The 21,677-nt window shown below is 40.0% G+C and overlaps 1 long non-coding RNA gene across 1 annotated transcript in view; it reads right to left on the bottom strand.

Annotated features, from left to right (window-relative positions):
• Window positions 1-3,501, bottom strand: part of LOC140000955 (uncharacterized) — an 82,478-nt gene extending 78,977 nt beyond the window's left edge. Inside the window, exon 1 of the long non-coding RNA XR_011806147.1 lies at window positions 3,280-3,501. This is a non-coding gene — a long non-coding RNA (uncharacterized lncRNA). The remainder of the gene's footprint in view (window positions 1-3,279) is intronic.
• Window positions 3,502-21,677: the final 18,176 nt, after the last annotated feature.

Raw genomic sequence — 21,677 nt, 5'->3', positions numbered from 1 at the left:
TACAGGGCTACAACAGTTAAATCTTAAAGCTGCTGAGAAATTGCTTGGATGCTATGAGCAAAAAGTGTGGTTCCAGAGTATAATCCTAGTGATACACTATGTTCTTTGCAAAAGGTTGTGAGGCCTTGGCCTAATAAGCATAATCTCATTACACTGCAAATAAAAGTTTCCTATTTATCTCCAGATTTCAAATGAATCTAATAAGGCTTATGATACAGTCACCCAATACCCTAATCATATTTCTGCCTATCTAAAAGCAATCAGTAATTGTGTTATAGCAGAACGTGCTGACAATACCTCTGACACAGAAAGGAGAATGAGAGCCCAGCTGTACTAATTAAATTAAATGCTAGGCTGATGGAATACATTTGCTGAAGCTTGGAGAGTATGGGTGCAGAATTAATAAGCATTACAGCTTAGAGCAGGAGATGATATCATAATGGATGCAAGGTTTTGATGTGGAGAGCCTCATTCAGATTCAATGTACCATAATGTACGGATGTGACAGCTGCTTAGAGAGGTGCAGAACCTTGAACAAAGTGCACAGGAACTTTCTCCCCCCTCCTCTTTTTCTTCCTCTCTCCAGCCCTCCTCCCCCCATCTTTTTTGTTAGGAACTGTATTTTAATATCATCCATCAGACGGAAAATGACTTTGTTGGGGTTGCAGTTTACTATTTGTTACAACCCTGGTTTGCTCTGTGGTTTCTTGTCTTCCCACATTTCTCTTCTGTCTGCTGTTTTAAACTTACCAGCCCTGTAAGGTAAAGAAATCTTTCTAGAAAATTACTCTACAGCACAATATATACATGGCTAATCTTTGTTTTGACTCTCTACCTTCTTTCTGCTTCTTTGTGATCATTTTTAATGCCAAAAACCCTGAGTGCAGGGGTACTCCCGTATGCACAGTGGAAGGAGAGGAAAAAACAAACACAGCCCACCTCTCGTCACTTCAGCCAAGCTATTGCAGGGGGAGTTAGGAGGATTTTGGAATGAATAAGAATCACTTAAATGATCCAGATCTGTGTATTTTCCCCAGCTTAGCAGCCACTGCACGCAGCCAAAAGGCCCCACCACCGAGCCACTCTCGCCTCGGCCCATGCCAGCACAGCACAATCTCCTGCCCATAAATTAGCAGCGCTATCTCAGGAGCTGCAGCGCCCAGGCTGCCGTGCCAGCCCTGCCAGCCAGGCTGGCCAGGATTCATTATCATGAGAATTTTGACAGGATATTAAATTTACTAATCCTGAACTTTCTGGGCTGACCCCTAACGCGCCAACAGACAATACTGGTGTCAGCCGCCTGCCCTCAGCATGCTTTACCCCCCTCTGTCCCCTTGCAGCACCCAATACACATACCCACACATGCAAGACACACACCCACGGACTCCCCAGGTGGGAGCTGGTTTGGTGGTTGGCCTCCGGGGCCACTTCTCCCCAGCGGGTATCCCCTCGGCATCTTCCCGCCCTTGTCCCCTCAGGCAACAAGGCTCTCTGCCCCTCTGGCACCCCATTGCGGGGTCGTGGGGCACTGCTCGCCGCCTGCTCTTCCCCTTGCTCAAGGCATGGAGCCACCCAAGTGTTTTTGGAAAGTTGGGATGAGATGGGCAGAGCCCCCGGGTGGCCTGGCCAAGAAGCTGCCCGCGTGACCCTGTGCCGACGGGTCCGCTCTGCACCACCCTCTAAAAACAGCCCCTCCTGGATACACAGTGCCTATTAAGTTGCTGAAAACAGCAGATTTCCACTGATACTATACAGATAAAGCTGACCATTAAATTGCAATTTAACATCCCCAGGCAGCAGTGGTTGCTGACAGCCTCTAAAGCTTGTAATCCCATTTAACCCCCTCCTGTCACGAGCAGGCCCACCCTTTCAGAATAATGCTGCCCAAATTAAACCTGACATGGCAACAAGAGAAATAAAAACCCCTTTTGCTTAAAAGTCATGCCACAGTGGGTAACCCTGACCTTCGGCTTCTCCACTCCCTCCTCCAGGGAGCCCCCCCAGGCATTTGTGTTGACAGAGACGAGCTCAAAAAAAAAAAAAAAAAAGAAAGGCTTCGCAAGGCGGCTGGCTTTCCCTCGGGACAAATTAAAGGGAATTTGCTAGACAATAGAAGAAAATTTCACTTGATTTTTTTTTTTTTAATTCTTCCTCTAGTAATAAAAGATGAGCCGATGAGCCCCGATGGCTCCCTGCTAGCTGCTCTAGCTCAGCCTGCAGGCACTGGATTCTTGCAGCCCCAGGGCATCTCTGCATCTTGCCTCAGACCCTGCAGCAGCAACCAGCCTGAGCCCATGCTCTCAGGAGCTCTGGTCTTCAAAATCCATCGCTGGCATTTGGTGGCTGGGCCCTTTTCAGGAGCAACCGGATGGCTCCTAAAGTCCCCTAAAACAAACACAGAACTGAAAAAAAAAAAAAAATCCCCTCCCTCCCAAGCTCTGGCTTCTGCCCGTAGTCCATCTGCTTTGTTAGGAGAGGGAGGGAAAGGCAGCGTGGGGTGATGAGACTCATCCTGCATTATTCACACACTGCTAGCCCAGGAGTACAGGAGGAGCTTTCGGACCTAATCCGGGCAGTGTTGTGCTCGTTACTCTGAGTTTGTTTGGGAAAATAACACCGTTCATTGACAGCATTTTCGAGAATGATGGACTGCACGGACAAGCCCTTATAAACAGCAAACATCTCTGTTTGCAAGCACAGAGGACGGCCTTGCACATCTAATCTATGCATGAGCAGAGCAGCACAAATTGCTCCTCAGTTCTCCCCTCTGCTTGCTGCCTGCTCAGGAAAAGAGCCAAAAGTCAGAAAGCACTTTGACACAGGTAAAGGTCACACTGTCACCCTTTCCAGTTTCTTATCCCTCTCTTTCCTACAAATGCAAGGGGCATACAAGAGTCTGTGACCAAAATACAGATCAACATATTTTTCTGCCATCCGTCCAGCTACCTACCTCTCCATAAACACACAGCAGTAAGCAGCCAGACCTGCCCTCACCACCCAGCACACTTTGCTCTGCAGTCCCCCACCTGCCCTTATTTCTGTACACTGAAGAGCACGCGGAAAAGATGCCTCGCGAAACATAGTTATGGCTGCTGCAAGAGAAGCATTCTCCCAGAAGGAGCTGAAAGTTTGCTGCAGAAGTTTGCCAGCTGCAATGCGCCCTGCCTGCACCACCTCGTCCTGCCCGTAACTCACCCATTCACCCTCCCAGAGGCCCCGCAGCAGGGACGAACTTGCAGCGCTTCTAGGAAGTAGAGCACTAAAAAGCAGGCTCATTACCTGGACACATGGCTTCTCATTACTCCTTTGCTTCAGACGCCACATCCCTTGGTGTTGCAGATCGGCTCAAAAATTTGAAGTACTCCTTTTTTTCCCCTCCCCTCCCATTTCCCTCTTTCTTTCATTCATTCTTAAAAAAAAAGAAAAAGAAAAAAGAAAAAAAGAAAAAAAAGATGCTTGACTAAAGTTAGCTTAAATTTGTTAAGAATAAGACCAGGATAAATGTTTATTTCAACTTCCTAGCGCGGCAGTGTACCGAAGCCCAGCCCGCCCAAGCCTCTTTAGCAATGGAGTGGTTTATTTAATTTGTCAGTATAATAGAAGCAGCTGAGTGAGAGACAGAGAATGCAGTGTGGTATAAAAGAAACAAAGGCTAAAAGTACCACTATTTTGATTCCCTTTTTAAAATTACTTCCAAAGTGTGGTATCTATTGTGAAGAATAATGCTGAACAAAGCACAGTGTCTTGGCAATATTCACAGAGCTCATTCACAGAGCCAGTTCTGTCTGTACATTCAGAGGTAGAATACACTTATAAATGATGCATTGGAAGGACTATAGTTCCTATTGTATTCCCAGTGTAAACAAAAAGACAGACAGAAGCTGAATGGCATATGGGCAGCGGGGCCACACTTTATTCAACTGTTCCAGCACCATTGTGAAGGTAAAATGCAACGGGAGTTCTCTCCCTCTCTAACTTCAAATCCAGTAAACACATTTTGGGTTAGCTTAACAATTTATGTCTATATAAAACACATAGATCTGGTGGCGATTCTGTACACTCCTGAGGAATAGTGATCTTTAAAGTAATCTGCAAGAGGGGAAAGCTGACGAGTTTTGGAGGTCATTCCCAGTGGGAATAAGGAGTCTCTGGAGAAGACTGGCTGAAAGAGGTCTGCGCAGTGTCTGTGCAGGCGGATGCTTGATGCACAGAGCCCAAATGGTCTAAAAGAGCAGTTGCGAAAGCCAGGAAAGAGGCTGAGGTGCTCATGATCTGACCTACTTGGACAAAGACCATGCCTCTTGCAAGGCTTTTCAGGAAAGCCTCCTCCCCTCCCTGTGCCATTGGAAGGGGCAGTCTTTGTATGGACTGCAGTCTCCCCCTTTTTTCCCACTGCTGCCCCCCGATTGTTCACCAGCACAGACTGAGCCTGCAAATGGAGATTGGCAACTTTGCCAAATGAGCATAAATTGCCTTGACTAAGTCAGGCGATGTCCCTGCTGAGCACTGTGTGGTCAGAGACAGCTTCTTCGCTGTGTTTGATGGGAAGGAAAAAACATTCACGTGGAGGCCAGATTAAAATTAGACACGTCCTTTCTGCCCTTGCTGTGTCAGCTGAAGCCAGGAAGTTTTATGATCACTAGCTCCTCTCCCTGCCTTTATATTCTCTGCTCTTACATAAAGGCTCACGTGCTGAAACTCTGCTCACTGGATTCAGTCTTTCCGATTCATGCAGGCATGCCTGTGTCTGTGCGATACAGCATATCTGCTGCACATCACACCACTCGGACGCATTTGGAGGGATTTGTGCAAGTCGTGCTAAGGGACCAGTCTGCCTTTTCTGGTTTTGTTTATTTATTTATTTATTTATTTATTTTGCTGGTCCTGTTGCATCAGTGTGGGTGATCACCGACTGAGCTCCAACAGCCAGATTAGGAACTGGGAGTTTGGTTTTGCCTGACAGTGTGCTCCCTGCAGGTGGGGGCCAGGCAGGATGTCACAGCTGCTCAAAGTCACCGGAGAATCCTGTCCTCTGGGAGCCCAGGAGGGTGGCTTCCAGTTGATGTCGGAGCTGCCTGGAGATGAGCCTGCCTGACTTGTTCTGGCATTAAAAGGACTGGCATAATTTGCTTTGTTCTGACATGATGGAGATTTTGTGAGTTTCTGCTTTAGATAAGTCACTGCCTTATCAAGATCTAACACGATCATGTGAATACGAGAAAGCTCCGGATGAGGATTACTCAGCTTGATCCCTAAAGCTGAGTGCCTGCCTCTCTTTATGAGTATTTATAGCCTTTAATTAAAATCAAATCTGGAAACTCTGTGTCCCTGGGTACTTTTCTAAATTCTTTGATTCTATTCACAGAAAAATAGTACTTGGATTAAACTATGCTTGATGTTTCCAGGAAAAAAAAACACTGGGTTTTCACTGTGAGCTGCTGCCTTCTAGAACTGATGCCAAGAAACCCAAAATATTTTAGTGACTGTGCTTAGATGTCAGCATTGATTACAGATGTTTGTGTCCTCCCACTAGGCTTTTCCTTCACTGGGATTAAGTCAGCAAAAAGAGCACTCAAAAAAGAATCTGCAGCTGCAGAGACTGGTTCAAAGTCCCTCAAGGGACTTCATGAACACTCTCGCACATCACTGGCCACTAGGCAGAGCCCTAGGTGGTGTACCCAGTGTCACCACGTCTGGGTAAATGAGGAGGAAAAAACAAAGCCTGTGCTAACAGACTGAGCAGGCCAGCCATCAGCAGAAAACAGCGCAGAACTTGGAAGAAGACTTGAACTGACTCACTGCTATTCAGAAGGCCTGAAGTTGTTTTTCTCTTTTCAACTTGATAGAAACTTCACATTGTTTTCTTCTGGGGAATTTGAGACGCAGATGGACAAAATGCAAATAGGCATTTTGCCTATTTGAAACTTGTTGTCTAAATAGCATTCAGAAAACACAACTGTGACACAAATGTGGGAGTTCATGATTTTTTTAATGTTCTTTTCTGTTTGTCTTAGGTAGGCACACATATTTTCATTCCTGAAAAATTATTAAAGATGTGCAGATGTCAGATGGTTGCCAAGGGGCCAAGAAGTTATTGCTGAAGACACAGCAAGAGGTGTACCTCTGTAGCTTTGTGGAGTTTGGACAGGTAACACAGGCTTATCAGACGTTTACTGCAACCAATAATAAAAAAATTAGTTTCAAAATGAGCCTACTCATGTTAACATTTTCCACATCACTAAGACTTCTACATCCTTAGACATTTCGCAAAAGGCTTCTGGATCTTCATATAGAAGGCACTTTTGCACATCTCTGCACACTGATAGGAGTTGTTTGAGCTAAGTATCTAAAACCAGGCTGTTTATATTTGTCCTACAGACAACATCAGCATATGGTTTTTTGATCTTTTTGTGTCTTTTTTCAGTCACTCATATTATGACTGCAGGATTCCAAAATAGGTATGATTGTTATAACTTCAAGTGTTATAAGTAAAGATAAAGACAACTCACAACTTAAAATATCTAAAAACATTACTGGGGTAAAAGGTATTAGTATGAGTGAAAATGTATGTTTTTTTATTTACATATGGGGACAACCAAAGATACAACAATTCCCCTTTAAGTTCATTGGGAGTTGTAGCCCGATACAAGAAAAAAAAAAAAAAAAAAAAAAAAAAAAAGAGAGACTACACTGTTACCATCTGATGTGTTTCTAAAGAAAAGTTTCTCTTTCTGCCTCTTCGGCACTTAAATTCTTCAAGAGGTGAGTGAAAACTCAGAGCAGAGAGCGTTCACTTAGGAAGAAGAAATTGTGCCAAGAGCAGGCAGTAGTATTCATGTGGTAAATTTTGGTGATGTTCCTAGTACACTACACATCATATTAGGGTACTGGTGGAAATGGAGCATTTAAACAAAATATTAGAGGAAGAGATTTCCTGGTTAAAAGTTTAGTGCTGTATAGGCAACACGATCCTTAGAAATGGGTTTATGAAGGGACAGAAACAGTAACTCCTACTCTGTATGTCCTATTAAAAACTAATTAATCTCAAATTTCAGCTACTTTCTATCCACAAGAATACCAAGGAAATTTTAGAGAAATAATTTTTTGGAGAAATTACATGGGGAGTACTTTTGAATTACAAATACGTTCAAGAGAATTATAAGATGATTGAAGATAATTCATTAATAGATAAAGACTGAAATAATTTAATACATTATTCATGATATATTATTCTCTAGCTCCCTTGTTGATGACCTTCTGGTTACTTCTTTTTTTTTTTTTTTTTTCTCTCTCTCTTTTTAAGTGCAAGTGGAAGCTATTCTTTACAAGCGAATATCCAGAATTCCTGACATAGCTAAAATAATAAAACATGGAAATCATTGTACAGTATGTGCATGTGCATGTTTTATCTTTTGCCAAAGATTATAAAACTTCTCACATCTGTTCAACCTGGTGTTACTTCTGATTTATACCTGTGTAACTAAGATGAGAAAATTGTCTTTTCACCTTGAAGGTGATACAGCTTCTGCCAGTTTTCATTTACAAATCCATACTTAATGAAACATTCATTCAAACACTGTTCTAAGTGCTTGCAAGCATTAAATAGCCTAACAGCATTTTATTCTATATAATTTTTACCAACATACTAGTCAGGGCTCTGGAAACATGGAGGAAACAAGTTTTTTCAGGAGCAGTGGACTGGTTTCCTTTTAATTTGCACTCCACGTTCCTACAGCACCGGGCTGCAAGTGCTCTGCTTCTCCTCCCTGTATCCTGTGACTTCCCCTCAATAACCTTAACTCCTCCAAAAGTCCTCAGGGAGTTTCCTTTCCCATGTCCCCACACTGTAGTTCTCTACTCACTCACTTTCACTGTATTTTGCCCTCCCTCCAGCATTCCCCACAGCTTCCCAGGTTAAGATCCTTAATGAGCCTCCCCTGGTTTCCTCTTCAGTCTCCAACTACCAGCTGAACAAGAGGCAGCTTGTCTTGTGGGTGACGCTGTGCTGCATCTGTGCTTATTAACCATGCAGTGTTTATTTACTAGTTGCAGAAAAGAGAACATCTGTGCATGTACTGCAATCTTCTGTCATTGGTGGGTAGGGATTGATTTGGATTTCTTGCTTCCTTGAAACAAGTAAACACTGAATATCTCAGAGGCACTCTTCCTCTGCCAAATTTGGTTGGACTTGGCAAAATTTCGTAATGCTAGTTAAAGAGCAAAAATACATAGGGCTACTCATTTTAGGAATCCAAGCTAAAATACACTTAACGGATACATAGCATTTTCAGGCTATTAAGCATACCCACTTCTATACATTTGTTTCTCAGTTAATTTCAAGTCTGTTTTTGCCTTTTCTTGTCATTTTGTAAAACAGAATTATAGGAAAGCCAAGCTGTAATTTATTTATTGTCTAGCTCTACATCCTTCAGTGGACTGCTTTGTAAATGGACAAATGCCAACCATTTTTTATTTATAGTTTTCATCTTCTTTTCTCTCTCATCTAATTCACTTCTCTCTGCTGCTGTTTTGTGCACTACAGTTTTTAACAGTCTTTTTTTTTTTTTTACTTTTTTTTTTTTTTCCCTAACTACATTATATTAAATCTTCTCTGTTCTAATTCTTTCTCTTGCTGCCTCAGTTCATCACTTCTATATTACAGAACTTGGATTCTTGCCCTTTTATTCACTAACTTGCTATTACCTTACTTTTATTTTGAAGCCTGATAAAACACTTTTCTCCCTTAACCATTTCTTCTTTCACCCTGCTCCTGTTTTTCTCTATTTGTTATTCCGTTCTTTTAACCTTTAATTTTCTGTGTTCTCTCCTCATCACTGAAACCCTATTTCCTTCAGTGAAAGTCTGACAGGTAAAATATTATTGATACCTTATATACTTTATTTGTTAAATTCCTTCTTGAGAGAATATTAGATTATTTTTCCAAGAAGTTAGAATGCTACTAGTTGCTGAATTAACATAAGCACATTCTCAAAGTTCTCTCTTTCACAAGAAGGCTGACTACTTACTTACCTACAAGTAAAATAAATTAGCAACTGGGAATTGAACTAAGGATGATAACATTTTGCTTACAGGGTACATGTCACCCAGGTATTATATGTAGATAGGTAAAATAATGTGTTATGCATATTATTTTTCTTGTCATGAAAACTTAGGTTTTATGAGAGCCTGACAGGAGGGAATCTGTAGTATTTTCTTTCCTGAATTCCTATTGTAACTGTGTTTGACCCCACACAGATCTTCCAAAAAGCAAAATCTGCCACAAGTAAAAGCTTCTTGTAATAGCCTGATGCACTTCAGTGTCATTCTTTTGACTTTACTTGCAACTACAGGCTAATTGAAGATTTGGTGTTATGGGAGATGTCACCAGGTCTAGCTAGGTCTCCAGGAGTAGATCCCTAATATTTGGACTTGCAGTGACTGTTAGGCTGACTGGGCTTGCTATACAGATTGCTCTTCAATGTCCTAGGGTGTTGGGGGAGCATATTTACATCTACGTGTTTCACAGAAGCTTGTAATGAAGCATTCATTTTTATGAATGCAATTGCTAATTTTTCCATACTTTCCATTGCTATTTTTGTTAGTGTCTTTCCTAGAATAAGGATTTTTCTCTCTCACAGACCTTCTACTCTAGTGCTACAATGGCAGAAAATTGGAAGAGAAAAATGTTAGCAGATTATTCATGGAAAAGCAGTCCGATCATATAATTCTCCATTTTTCCTAAATGGTGTTTACTTAGGGAAAAATAATCACTTAGGAGCTTTAGAATTATTAAATTGTTAAATGTAATCCCAGGGGAATCTGCCAGAGCAAAACCCATCAGTCCTGGACTGGACAAATGTGCTGTCAGGATGTAGTTCCCTAAAGTCGTAATAAATGGTAATAGTAAAGAAAGGAAGGCAGCAGAGGCATTCTTACTTGATACAGAAGCCAGTCTGATCCTAATGCACCTAAGGATTTGACCGCAATTAATCAGTGTATACATTGAAGTAGCAATGTAATGCTTATGGTTTCAGCAAGGCCACTAGCCATTATTCCTGGGACTTTGTGTACAGTTGAAGGTCTGCTGTGATGCATTTAGAGTGGAGTGTTGTAGAGAAAACACAGTTTGCTTTCTGATTGTGATCAGAGTTGTCTTTCTCTTGTCTCATCTTTGCATGGGAAAGAAAGGAAGCAGCAAGAATCCCTTTCAAAGCAAGGATACATCTTCAGTACATAAATTGTTTCCACCCTTATGTGCATGGAGGAGAGTCCATACCTTCAAGCTGTGCGGTTTCACACAGCTCCCTGCAACTTATGCTACTTGGAATTCCCTCTGTAAGGCTTTGCCATGTGATAGAAAATTACATTCTTGCCTTTAAAATTAGCAGAGTTCCCTGAGTGATTGTTACGTATTCTGGCATGCACTGTCAGCTGCCTTTGGTGGTTAATTGCCAAAACCGTACAGGGCAAGGTTTTCTGCAAAGGTGGACTACAGAATAGTGGTTTTGTTGTCCAAGAACAGGTGGACAAACTGCCCAGAACATTGACAGGGACTTAGTGCCTTTAACGCACCATGAACTTTGCTGCACTTTTCTCCCTTTGTGCAGCCATGTTGCAATGGCTGGAGATTGTTTAATGCAGGTTTTCCAAGAGAGGAACAAGTAATGTTTTGTGCTATCCTGAAGCTGCACACAGTAGAGAAAACCAAGCATTATCACCATTTACTATGGAATTATGCTTCAGTATACCAGCAGCTGTGGTCTGTAGAGAAGTGCGTTTTAAAAAACAAGGGAAGTGATGGCAAACCAGGATTATAAAACAAGTTATACAGTTGCTTTTTTTCTTCTAGAATGAATTTTGTAAAGGTTTTAATTGTTTCAATTCATTTATTACTGATTAGTACTGATTACTGATTTTCATACATCGTAAAGCCAGAAGGAGCTCTTAGAGTCAGATGCTATGGCTTTGGGTGGAACACAGCTTTGTAGGCTTTGTAGCTTTTTGTAGGCTATTTGATGTTTTGTAAAACATTAAATCTCAAGTAAAAATTCCTAGTGATAGAGAATCAACTATACCTACAATTTGTTTGAGGGGCCAATATGTTATTAAGGACAAATATGCTATTCTTAGACTATGTTTATCAGTTTTTATTTTTCTGCACTAGTTCTCTCACTTGCTTACATTCTAGTTGTAAGAGTCCTATGTTAGCATACTTCTGTTCTTTGTGTGAGTATTTTCAAGCTGCCATCAAGTCACCTATAAACATATCTTTTTTCAGTTAACCAAGTTGAATTCCTCTTGCTATAAATCATGTTTCCAACTTTTTAAGCATTCTTGTGATTCTTCTTTGAATTACCTCTAATTTATTATCCTTGTTCATGAACTGAGGACATGACAGCCAGACAGAGGATCTGGAAAGCACTCCCAGCAGTCCTACTTTTTACTCCCATTTCTTAATGAACTGAAGAGTAGTATTAGTACTTTACCACAGTAGCATAGTAGCATGGTAGTAGACTGAGAGTCTGAGAGTGCATGTTCAATTTGTTACCCATCATAAGCCTTAAGTCCTTTCCAGGGTCATTTTTCCAAGATAACGATATGGGCCTTTTTTTTTTTCTTTTTTTTTTTTTCTTTTTAAGTAGTAGTAGGACCTGAATTTGCTGTTTCCAGACTAATTTCAAAACAGAGAGTAGTTAAAGATGTAACTGTTCCTTACACCTAGTTCATCAGTCCAAATCAGTGGGTTTTTGACCTGTTTTCATCGTTACCTGTAACTGCACTGTCCTCAGAGATATCTGCAAAAGTAAAGTATTTGCTATCAGTAAATATTTTGTTTTCTTTCTCAGCATTTTTGAAATGCAGGATTAAGATGAGGACCTCTGTGACTACACTATAAACAGACCTCATTGTGAAAATTTTGGTCTTTGAATGATCTCTCAGGTCTGTTTTTTTGGGAGACATGTCATTTACTACTGATCCATTTTCTCCTTCAAAGCAGACTTCTTACAGTTTCTAAGACAGATAGTAATTTTCTGCTGCCATGAATTTCCCTGTCCAGACTATGCTGTAACAGTTTCCTGATACACAATAAGCTTTAAAAAAATCTATGTTTGATGCACTGTCCTAATCTCGAGAAAGGACACGTGCTTACTGACAAACATATTAAGAGGGCATTTGACTGAGAGTTGAATATTTTTAATCAGGGAATGGCCAATAGTTTATCTGTGTCTTCTGTGACATGTAATCCTCCCTTTCCAGGGCTCATTGTCAATAGAAGCTATCCCTTTTCTGACAGTTCCTAGCACTTCTGCCCATGTGTAAAAACTCAAGACTTATGAATGACTTGTCCTGTCAGTTCTTCCAAGTTTTATTTCTCCCAACATCTGCTTCATAACTAACATTTTATTCACACGTTGTTTTTGCCCATTCATTTATTTTTATTTTTAAATCCTGTCAGGAGTGCTATTCCCAAGAAAAGTCTCCTCTGCTTCTTGTCCTAGCTTCCCTCTTAGTCTGACAGCTTCATGGTCTGGAAGAAGACTCAGTGAAGAGAGGGTAAATATTCAGGGAATGAATGAAGGGGCACTTGGACAGCTATCCTTTCTGGAGACAACTGGTCATGTCAGCATGCCCAACAGATTGCCACCATCAGCTGAAATGATGCTTTGGAGAAGAGGTCTGTGGATGTTCCCTGTCCTCATTCTGGCAAAAGCAACTGAGTTAGATCACAACTGGCACTTCCTGAAACAGCTTGTCTCAGTCTGCCTGAGATTGAGGTGCACATGTGTATTGCTTTATTCCACTAGGGCTTTGTAACCTCCAATGCTAGTAGGGGAACAGTTGGGGATGGCGATTTCTGAACCTGATGTGGCTGCTAATAAAGTGCAACTGGACGAATTTCATCAATCTGAGCTCATTTACACATTACACTTTTGCAGTTAATCCTCTCTGTCTTTGTGTGCAAATGTTTCCTTAATGACTTAAATGAATTTGTACTCTCTATTTAGTTTGGACTTAAATGTATAAATTTAACTAATAAAAATCAGGTTAAACTCTAGTACGTTGGCAAAATAAATTTCTGTGTTATAAATTGCTGCAACATTGTAAATTAATGAAGGAAGAAAAAGTAACAAAGAAATTAAACGGATGAGATTAGGAATGAATGAGGGGATGAAGTGCAACAAGTTTTCCACTTTAACCAAACAATTGATACAAAATTGATGTAGTAAATTTGGGTTATCATAACTACAGATCGGTATCCATATTATCAATAAGATTGTTCACAAATTCTCTTTGAAGGAAAGATATAAGCCTGTATGCATGTGCTTACCTTTAAGCATATACGTAATATCATTGCTTGTGTGGTTACGTTAAGCATATAGTTAAAAATTTTGCTGGAATAAGGTAAAGCTTGCAGCAACAGGCCTAGAATTACAGCCTGGTGCTAGTAGAACATTATGTTGTCCTCATCTTATTACAGTGTATTAAAATAGTAGGTAGTTTATTAGTCTGAATAACGCAGTTTAAAGCATTTTAGTAAAAATAAAATTCACATCTCTTCAAGCAAAATGAAGTTAAATTGATTGTTTAAAGAACATCTGACTGGATTTCTGTATTTGATAAAAATAGCTGATATTATAAAATATTTCACATTCTTTGTATTTTAAGGACAGAAGTAGCATCCAGCAATTCTTACCCCTTACATGATGCAGCAGATGATTTAGCCAGAATGGAAACCAACCGAAATCACCACAGAAGACAGAAACCCAAATAATCAAATTGTCAAATAAACAAAAGTAAAGAGCTAAAAGCATGAGGTTACTATAAGCTATTTTCTATAATAACCCTCCCACTCCAAGAAGGAAGATAGAAAAATCACTAGTCTCTTTATGGAGTACATCAAATCTCATTTTGTTTTAATGTGTTAAAGTGCACACTGAAAAAGGCAGAGTTGACTCCTGGGGAAATAATGTTAAATCGGTTCAGAAAAACGAAGTTTGGAAAAATACTTTCATTTTCCTTTTAGTATTGCAACAAATGTATTCATCTGCCTAGATAATCTGGCATTTTAAATAACTTCACACTTAAGCTCTGTCAATTTGATCTCCCAAGGTTAATTGATTATTTCTACAACAGTCTTGCCAGAAAAGATCAGAGCGCTTACATCTTTCCATTAATCCTTGCTGTTGAGGGAGAGGGTGCAAAACGAGAGTACTACGATTGGCTTAAATCTTTACAGGTCTCTCATTCCCACTCCCCCTAAAGTTGTCTCATGTCTGATTAGTCTCACCTCACGGCACTCCATTTTGTTAGTTTCACTGACACGTCATTTCAAGTATGGTCTAATGTTGGGAACATCAAATTCACTTTTGAGCATCCACTACTGTTTACCACCAAAAGCCCCAACCCCCTTATCAAAAAGGATAATGAAACAAGGGCAGAAAAGTAATAGTGAGAAATCTAACTGATTTACTGGGAGGAAAGGAAAAGTTTCAAAACACCACTTTCATAAAATTGACATTCAGCACTTTGCTGCAGTAAACAACCATCAACATTCAACAAAGCCTCTCGGGGGTTTTCTAGAAGAGACAAGCTTTATCAGCAATTGCATATTTGTTATTGAGGTTGTTCTTTGCAGTGGCATAGACAACACAATGGGGGATTAACCCTCACGCAAGGCAGTGTGACAACTCATCAGTTGAAAAACAGAACCTGGTCAAATGTCAGCTTTTTAACCAGCATTAAAACTGCTGGCATAGAGGAATCCCTTAAAAACAACTAGACAAAAGCCCTGCTGTGGTTTGTGGGGAACCTTCATTTATTTTAAATGATGGCAATTTGTGTTTTCCTGTCTGGAAACAAAAATATTTCCTCCCATCAAAAGGCTGGAAATAACCAGAACAGAAAGATCATTCTCCGTTGTCCCCCCCTCCTCCTGCATTTCACCTCCCCTCTTGTCCCCTCTTCAACTCAACTGGCAAGTACACCTATTAGTGGTTTCTTCTTCCTTTTGTTTTAAATGTAAATGAAGACCTAGCTAGTTGTAAAAGATGTTGAATTTCAGACATGCTTAACAGTGGCGGTAAAAGTCTCTGTCAGCTGCACTCTTGTGAATTCACAAGAGTGAACATGGATAACATTCCCAGTCTGCAGGTGAGTGCAGGATTTGGCCCTTAGAGAATGTGGGAAGGGTTGGCAAGGGGATGCCAGGTCTCCCTTCCTCCTGGTTCCAGAGACAATCCCTACTGGCCACAGTTTCACTTAGGTGACACTGAGGGTATCACTATCAGTAGGGTTTTATCAGGATTAGCGTATTAAATCATACAAAGTAACAATAGTGACCATCTCCCTTTGCAGTGGTTTATACTTAGATCAGCAACAGTAAAGTCATTTAGAAAGATCCAGGACACCAAAATTAAAACCTGTGTAAATTAAACACATGTGAAGTGCACAATATGTGGCAAATTAGTACAGAAAATACCGAGAAATGTGCATCTTCAGGGTTTGCCTGCACACCATGATGTGACAGGTATTATTGCCCTTTGTACAATTATTTAAACCCTGTAGGAATTCCCAGTGTCAGAGTATGTCAGCATACTGTTATTAGACAAGTTTAATTAGGATCTACCCTGCTGCTCCTAACAAGTATTTAATTAACTTCTAGGCAGGGTAATTAGCTTTAGATTGTGGCTGATTTTCTGCCTCACCTTCTGTTGACACTTGGCCTACAGTAAGGCAGCTTGCTTTGCTGACAGTGTAATGGATAGTAGCTTTCGGAAGACTAATATCAAGGCTGACTAGTCTAATAAAAAAAAAAAAAAAAAAAAAAGAGAGAAAAAAGAGAAAAAAAAAAAAAAGAAGAATAAAGAATAAAGGGGAAAAGAAGATGAAGATAAAAGACAAAATAATCACTGCCAGGTCAAGGTCCAAAAGGAAAAAAAAATGCCACCCACCAGACAGGCAGATACAAAAGCCTGGTAATGGGAAAGAAAAAATTTGACTTTAAGCATTTTGGAAGAACAGAGAAAAAAAAAAGTGTGACACTGAAAAATCACACAAGCAAAGCAAAAGGTTTTGAAAAGTATTTGTTTCATGTATTTCCTTACACTGGATAAATGATGAAGCTTAATTACTATTTACATAATACTATTGAGGTGTGCCTGTACTTTTCTGAGAAAGACTTTCCAATATAAATGTATCCTTGAATCCCTGCTCTAAAGAAATATGCCTTGCTTCCCATCAGCACAATAAAGAATATGCCACAAAGTGAGCATTTAAAACAATTAGCATAGACCAAATGAACCATAGCAAATTGGTCAGGTCACCGTTTAACCCGTTGGTGGCTTCTTGAAGAGCTATGTGATTTCCAAGTGTGTAGCTTTTGATATATGGTATGCTATTCTTCTACCCAGTCCTGATATATCATTAAAATTAATGGGACTGCATTCAGTGCCACAGTTACAAAAATTTTGGGGCTAGAGGGAGGGAACACTCAGGAATTTAAAACCCTTTCCCTATCATTAGGACAAAAGGGTTATAATTCTCTTTCATTTTGAAAGAAGAATAATTTTTTAAGAAGTCTTTTAATTTTTGCAGAGTGCCCCAGGTATCTAAGTGTTGGTTCTCCCAAGCTTGCCTTAGTAACAGAAATATGCCAGCATTGCTCCAAAGCATTACCTCTTGCAGAAATACTACTGGGATTTGCACCATTGTTACAGAATGTTCTTCTAGTCAGGCTCAGCCTGATCTGTGCTACTATAAAAGACAAACTCTAAAAATCACCTAAAATTTTTTCAAAGGGGGACCTACCTATTTTGCATACCTTTTTGTTATAATATTTCAGGTGACTCAAAAAGGCTCATGTTTATTTCACATTTCAGCAGCACCACTGCTCCTTGATGAGGCAGTACTACCCCTGAACCAAGAGGACAGCAAACCAGACATGGGTACTGGCATTACCCGCTTGGGTGGTACTGGTCCAGGGATGTCCACTGAAGAACAGCTATGAGTAGTGTGCATAAAATCCCTCTGTGAAGTTTAAAAACTTCCATCCCATAAACTGACAATTCCTTTGAGAATAAGGCCAAGGACTGGATTGCAATAGTAGTGAGATGGTAAAATCGTGTGTGGATCCCATCTGTTTGCTACCATGAAACACACCCTGGGACCATTGAAAACACCTACCTGATCCAGGTGTTTTTAGCATGGCAGCAAACATGAACAGTCACTTAAACTAAAAACCACCATTTTGTATAATTGTTGTGGCAAATAACTTCATATTTGGTGAATAATGACATTAAACTAAATTCTGAAAACTTTATTTATTTATTTACTTATTTGAGACTGCAAGGATAATACCTTTATCACCAGCAGATAAATCAGATATCAGATCACTTGCATCTAAAATAGAGTTCACAGATAGGTGCCTCACCTAACTGCAGCCGTCTTTTGACCTAGAACTCTCTGATTTTATGCTACCTTATGTTGATCTGTAGTACAGGAGTGAAACCAGAGTTAGCTCCACAACCCTGTGAGAAAAAGCCATGTGGCATTTTGTATGTGTTAAAGGAAATCTCTGTGGAATCAATCATTATCCATTCTTCTTGTCTCTCACACAGCCATTGCTATTAAGAAAAATAGAAGAGCAGGAAAATCTAGTGAAAATGTTGAAGAAAGACTAAATATGCAGATCACGCTTTCCCTTTCCCAAGGAGGATGAACAGTGTTCAAGTGAACTAACTAAAAAGACTTGAGGGGTGTCAGATCAGACTTTGACAACTGAAATTGTCACGACAGCTGAGGGAATTTTAATATCTATATTCTATCCTGAGGATGCTCACAGCACCACAGCTTGAGGAGTCGGTAACACAGACTAACTGGAGGCACCTGTGCCATTCAAGAGAGAGAGCAAACCTCTAAAACACCCCTCCAGAATTTGCACTCTAGTAGAACTGCCTGCTGCATGCCTCCACATCCCAGCTCCTCAATAAGGCACTTTGAACTACTTGACTAGCAGGTCCATCATGAGCCAACTGAGTGACACACAACAGTGGAAGCTTTGTTTATTGCAGAAGAATGTAATGTGATCATTTTGTACATTGAGTAGCCACAGATACATTTTGGTCTTTCTAGACTTACTTTCCAGTTCCCTTTGTCAATCCAAATAGACTGCCCTTGCCCTCTGAAGACATCATGACACCTGTACCATGGCTGATACTGGTACACATGCCTGTACAGCATCCTCAGACTTCCCAGGGTCCTACCTACCAACAAAGGTAGATAAGAGGATCTTAAAGGTTACATTGTTACGTCAGTCAGAACTTCAGAAGAAGGAGAAAGACACAAGAAGAGGAACAATTGACACAACATTGCCATGAACTCTCTCACATCCCAGTGCCAATGATGCAAAAATATTGGTCTAGTCTTCAGAATAATCAGAATAATAAAAATTGTTCTTTAAAAATATTTCACTTTAAAAATAAATCAGTGCTCTTCAGTGAATCTTTTAAAGCTCTACAGGACAAAGTACACTACAGCGACCAACACTATGGGAGGGATATGGGCAACATGACCTAATGTATGAGATCATTAATTCTGTAATTTCTATTCTCTGTGATACAGTTGTTTGCCTGCCAAATACCTATTACAAATTTTCTAATGAAAGCTTCATATAAAAGATGAACAGACTTTTCATACCAGACAGATATTACATAAGCCTTTAATGAAACAGATTAGCAGAGTTACCCACAACAGCTTGGAAAAAGTCAGTCTCTTTGCTACCGGGATCCAGTGCATTTGAATAGATATGTAAGGGTTGCATGCCCAGAGGAGCTCTTGAATAGCACGATGATGGATCCCTGCCTATAAGGCTTGTAGACAGAGAAGCAGCTCTGTGCTATACCTGCTATTTGTAGTAAAATTCTAAATCCAAATGTTTGTCCAATTGTCTGTCAAACATTTTAAAGTAGACAAATATATATGGATCAGTATTCATTATCATACATATCTATAATTAAGATGAATTACAGAACTCGAATGAGGCTGGTTAAACATTTAACTTTAATTTAATTCTTTTTCTAGAACATGAAATGCACAATTTATCTCATAACCTCCTTGGCTGTAGCTATCAGGAGCACTAATCACACCCCTGTGGGATTAGAGAGAATTGGCTGTTTCTCCTTGCCTCCTAAGACCCCAGAGGTGTGATTATCTCATGGTTACCACACCCCTGTTGTGTCTCACTGCTTCAGTGAAATAAATGAACTGTTAAATTGACAGTTACAAATGAAGTTCCTGCTGGCCAGCTGACTGTATGGCATTTTGGAAGAGAGAGGAGAGAGACAGACAGCGAGAGAGAGGGGAGAGAGAGAGAGAGAGAGAGGAGAGCAAGGTAATTTTTTTTTTTAATATAATTTTTATTTATTTATTTTTAATTCTCACTCTATTATAATTTGTTTCTCCTAAAGTCATGGCATGGAACCAGTATTGCAGAGAACCATCCTCCTGCCCAGCACTCCTAACCAAGGCATCTGATAGCTAGGAAGGCAGAAAGCTCAGCATGAACAAGCAGAAAAACTAATAAAAAAAAAAAAAAGAAAAAAAAAAAGAAAAGACTGCTAGCTGTCAGAAAAAGGCATTTATATAGAGTGTATTAGTAGTTCAAATGTGTCAGTCACAGGAGACTGTTTGTCAGGTTACATCTCACCCAGAGCAATGTATTTGGCTTTTATCCTCATGACAAATGATTTCTCAACTTCTGTACTGCTGGCAACCAGCCAAGAGACTACAGCGAGCACTGTCATACTCCATCCAACCCCTCCTACTGCCGCCTCGCCCCACACAGCCACAAAGCTCACTCTCTCTCTCATGTGCACACACACATACCCTGGCCACACAAGTAAGTCATCTTTCTCTCTCACACACACACAAAGTCCACAAAATCAACTCCTTTCTCACTTTTGCTGAGCTATTTCTGCCGAACTTTGCTTGCATTGGGATCTGCATCACCTGGCCCTGTTCAGCAAGTCCCACACGAATCCTCCAGTTGTGCTGTTATCTATAAAAATGGGGATAATGAGGATAAGAAGAAATGTGGCTTATTTTTCTCTCTCACTAACTGATACTGCTAACCACGACTTTCATGCTTTTTTTTTTTTTTTGCCTTTTTTTTTTTTTTTGCTTTTTTTTTTTTTTCCCTTAGGTGATATAGACTTCTGAAGGACAGTTCTGAAGGACACAAAGTGCTTGAGCAGAGCCACTGCTCCTGTTGGAGTCAGTAGGAACTGCACCTTGTTCTGGAAGGCAAACCCAGGACCCCTTTGGATGGGGAGTCTCACCTTTTGTGTGAAAAACTAAAGTTTTTCACCTTTTGAGTGGTTCTTGTGCTTCCTCTGGGAACCCTTCCTTGATCTGGGAGAAATAGAATTGGGCACAACACTCCAAGGGAGGCAAATCTGTGCCAACTTCAATAACTGTGTGCTTTATTTACTCCTACTTAGTTTTCCAAAACCAGCATTGGGTGGTTTCAGTCTTATGCTGGGAGCTTATGTTGCTGTCATTACCCATCCTCTCTGCAGCTCTTCTCCATTATTTTTTTCCTGGTGATTCTTTCCAGGCTATCATCTCCAACACCATCTTTAGTATGGCTTTGTAATTTCTGGTTAGACAGCTGACTGCTTTGTACCTAGGAACCATCACTGAACTCTCATTTGACAAAGTTAGGTCAGCTCCTCCTTTAATTCATAACAGAATTACCTCCTTCTGTGGACAAATCCAGATCCTTTCCTCCTTTAATACATTCTCAGTTACCTGTGGTATCTGCAAGACACTTGCAGAGTAAAATTATCTTCAGTTTTCTTTTTTTTTTTGGAAATTTCATTTCCATGTCATGAGTATTTTATGCTAGCAAAGCACTGTAAAGAGGTTATCTGTAAATCATAATATGGAGTCATATCTGCTATATAATTCTTACATGTGCACCTTTCAATGGGGCCAAAAAGCTAGTATAGCAGACAGAAAGACATATCTGCCCATGAAGCTGTAGTTTTCAAAAAACATCTACCGACATGGTATTTAGGCAGTCCCTGGTGGACTTTTTTTACAATGGAAGCCAGACCTCAGGAAATCCTCTCAAGTGAAATAGGCATTATGTAAAAACTTGCAGTTCTTCATTTCCATTTGAAGGTCCCACTGTTAACTTTTTCCTTTCTTCTGCAAAGCTAGTTGCTTTTGTTTTGGCTTTCACTTTGCCTTTGTCCCCATGGTAAAGATGGAAAATGTAAAGGGTTGTACATTTTCCTTAAAAAAGAAACAGGAAAGAACAGAGCAGGGAGGAAAGGACAGTAATCAACTTAACAATTTACTTCAAGCTGAAGTGTATTTACCTTTTTTACACTAAAAAGTGTATTATGTGTCATTAGAGTAGCACATGGGAAGTACTGCCAGGTATATTTATGAACTCTGTATACACATGAATTTTTTAGAGTAGTGACAAATATATCTAGCACTAGTTATGGCATTGTTCTGAGTGCTAAAATGTTTAAGTACAGCTTCTGCTTGTTGACATGTCTCTAAAATATGAAAAAGATTACACTATTGAGAAAGAAAATGCCAATATTATTCATTTTTAAACAGAAAAATAAATACATATCTGTTAGAATGTTTTCAGCTACTGTGAG

Source organism: Anas platyrhynchos, chromosome 1 (assembly GCF_047663525.1).
Source record: "Anas platyrhynchos isolate ZD024472 breed Pekin duck chromosome 1, IASCAAS_PekinDuck_T2T, whole genome shotgun sequence".
NCBI classification, from domain to species: Eukaryota; Metazoa; Chordata; class Aves; order Anseriformes; family Anatidae; genus Anas; species Anas platyrhynchos.
This window is presented reverse-complemented; position numbering and strand designations above follow the sequence as displayed.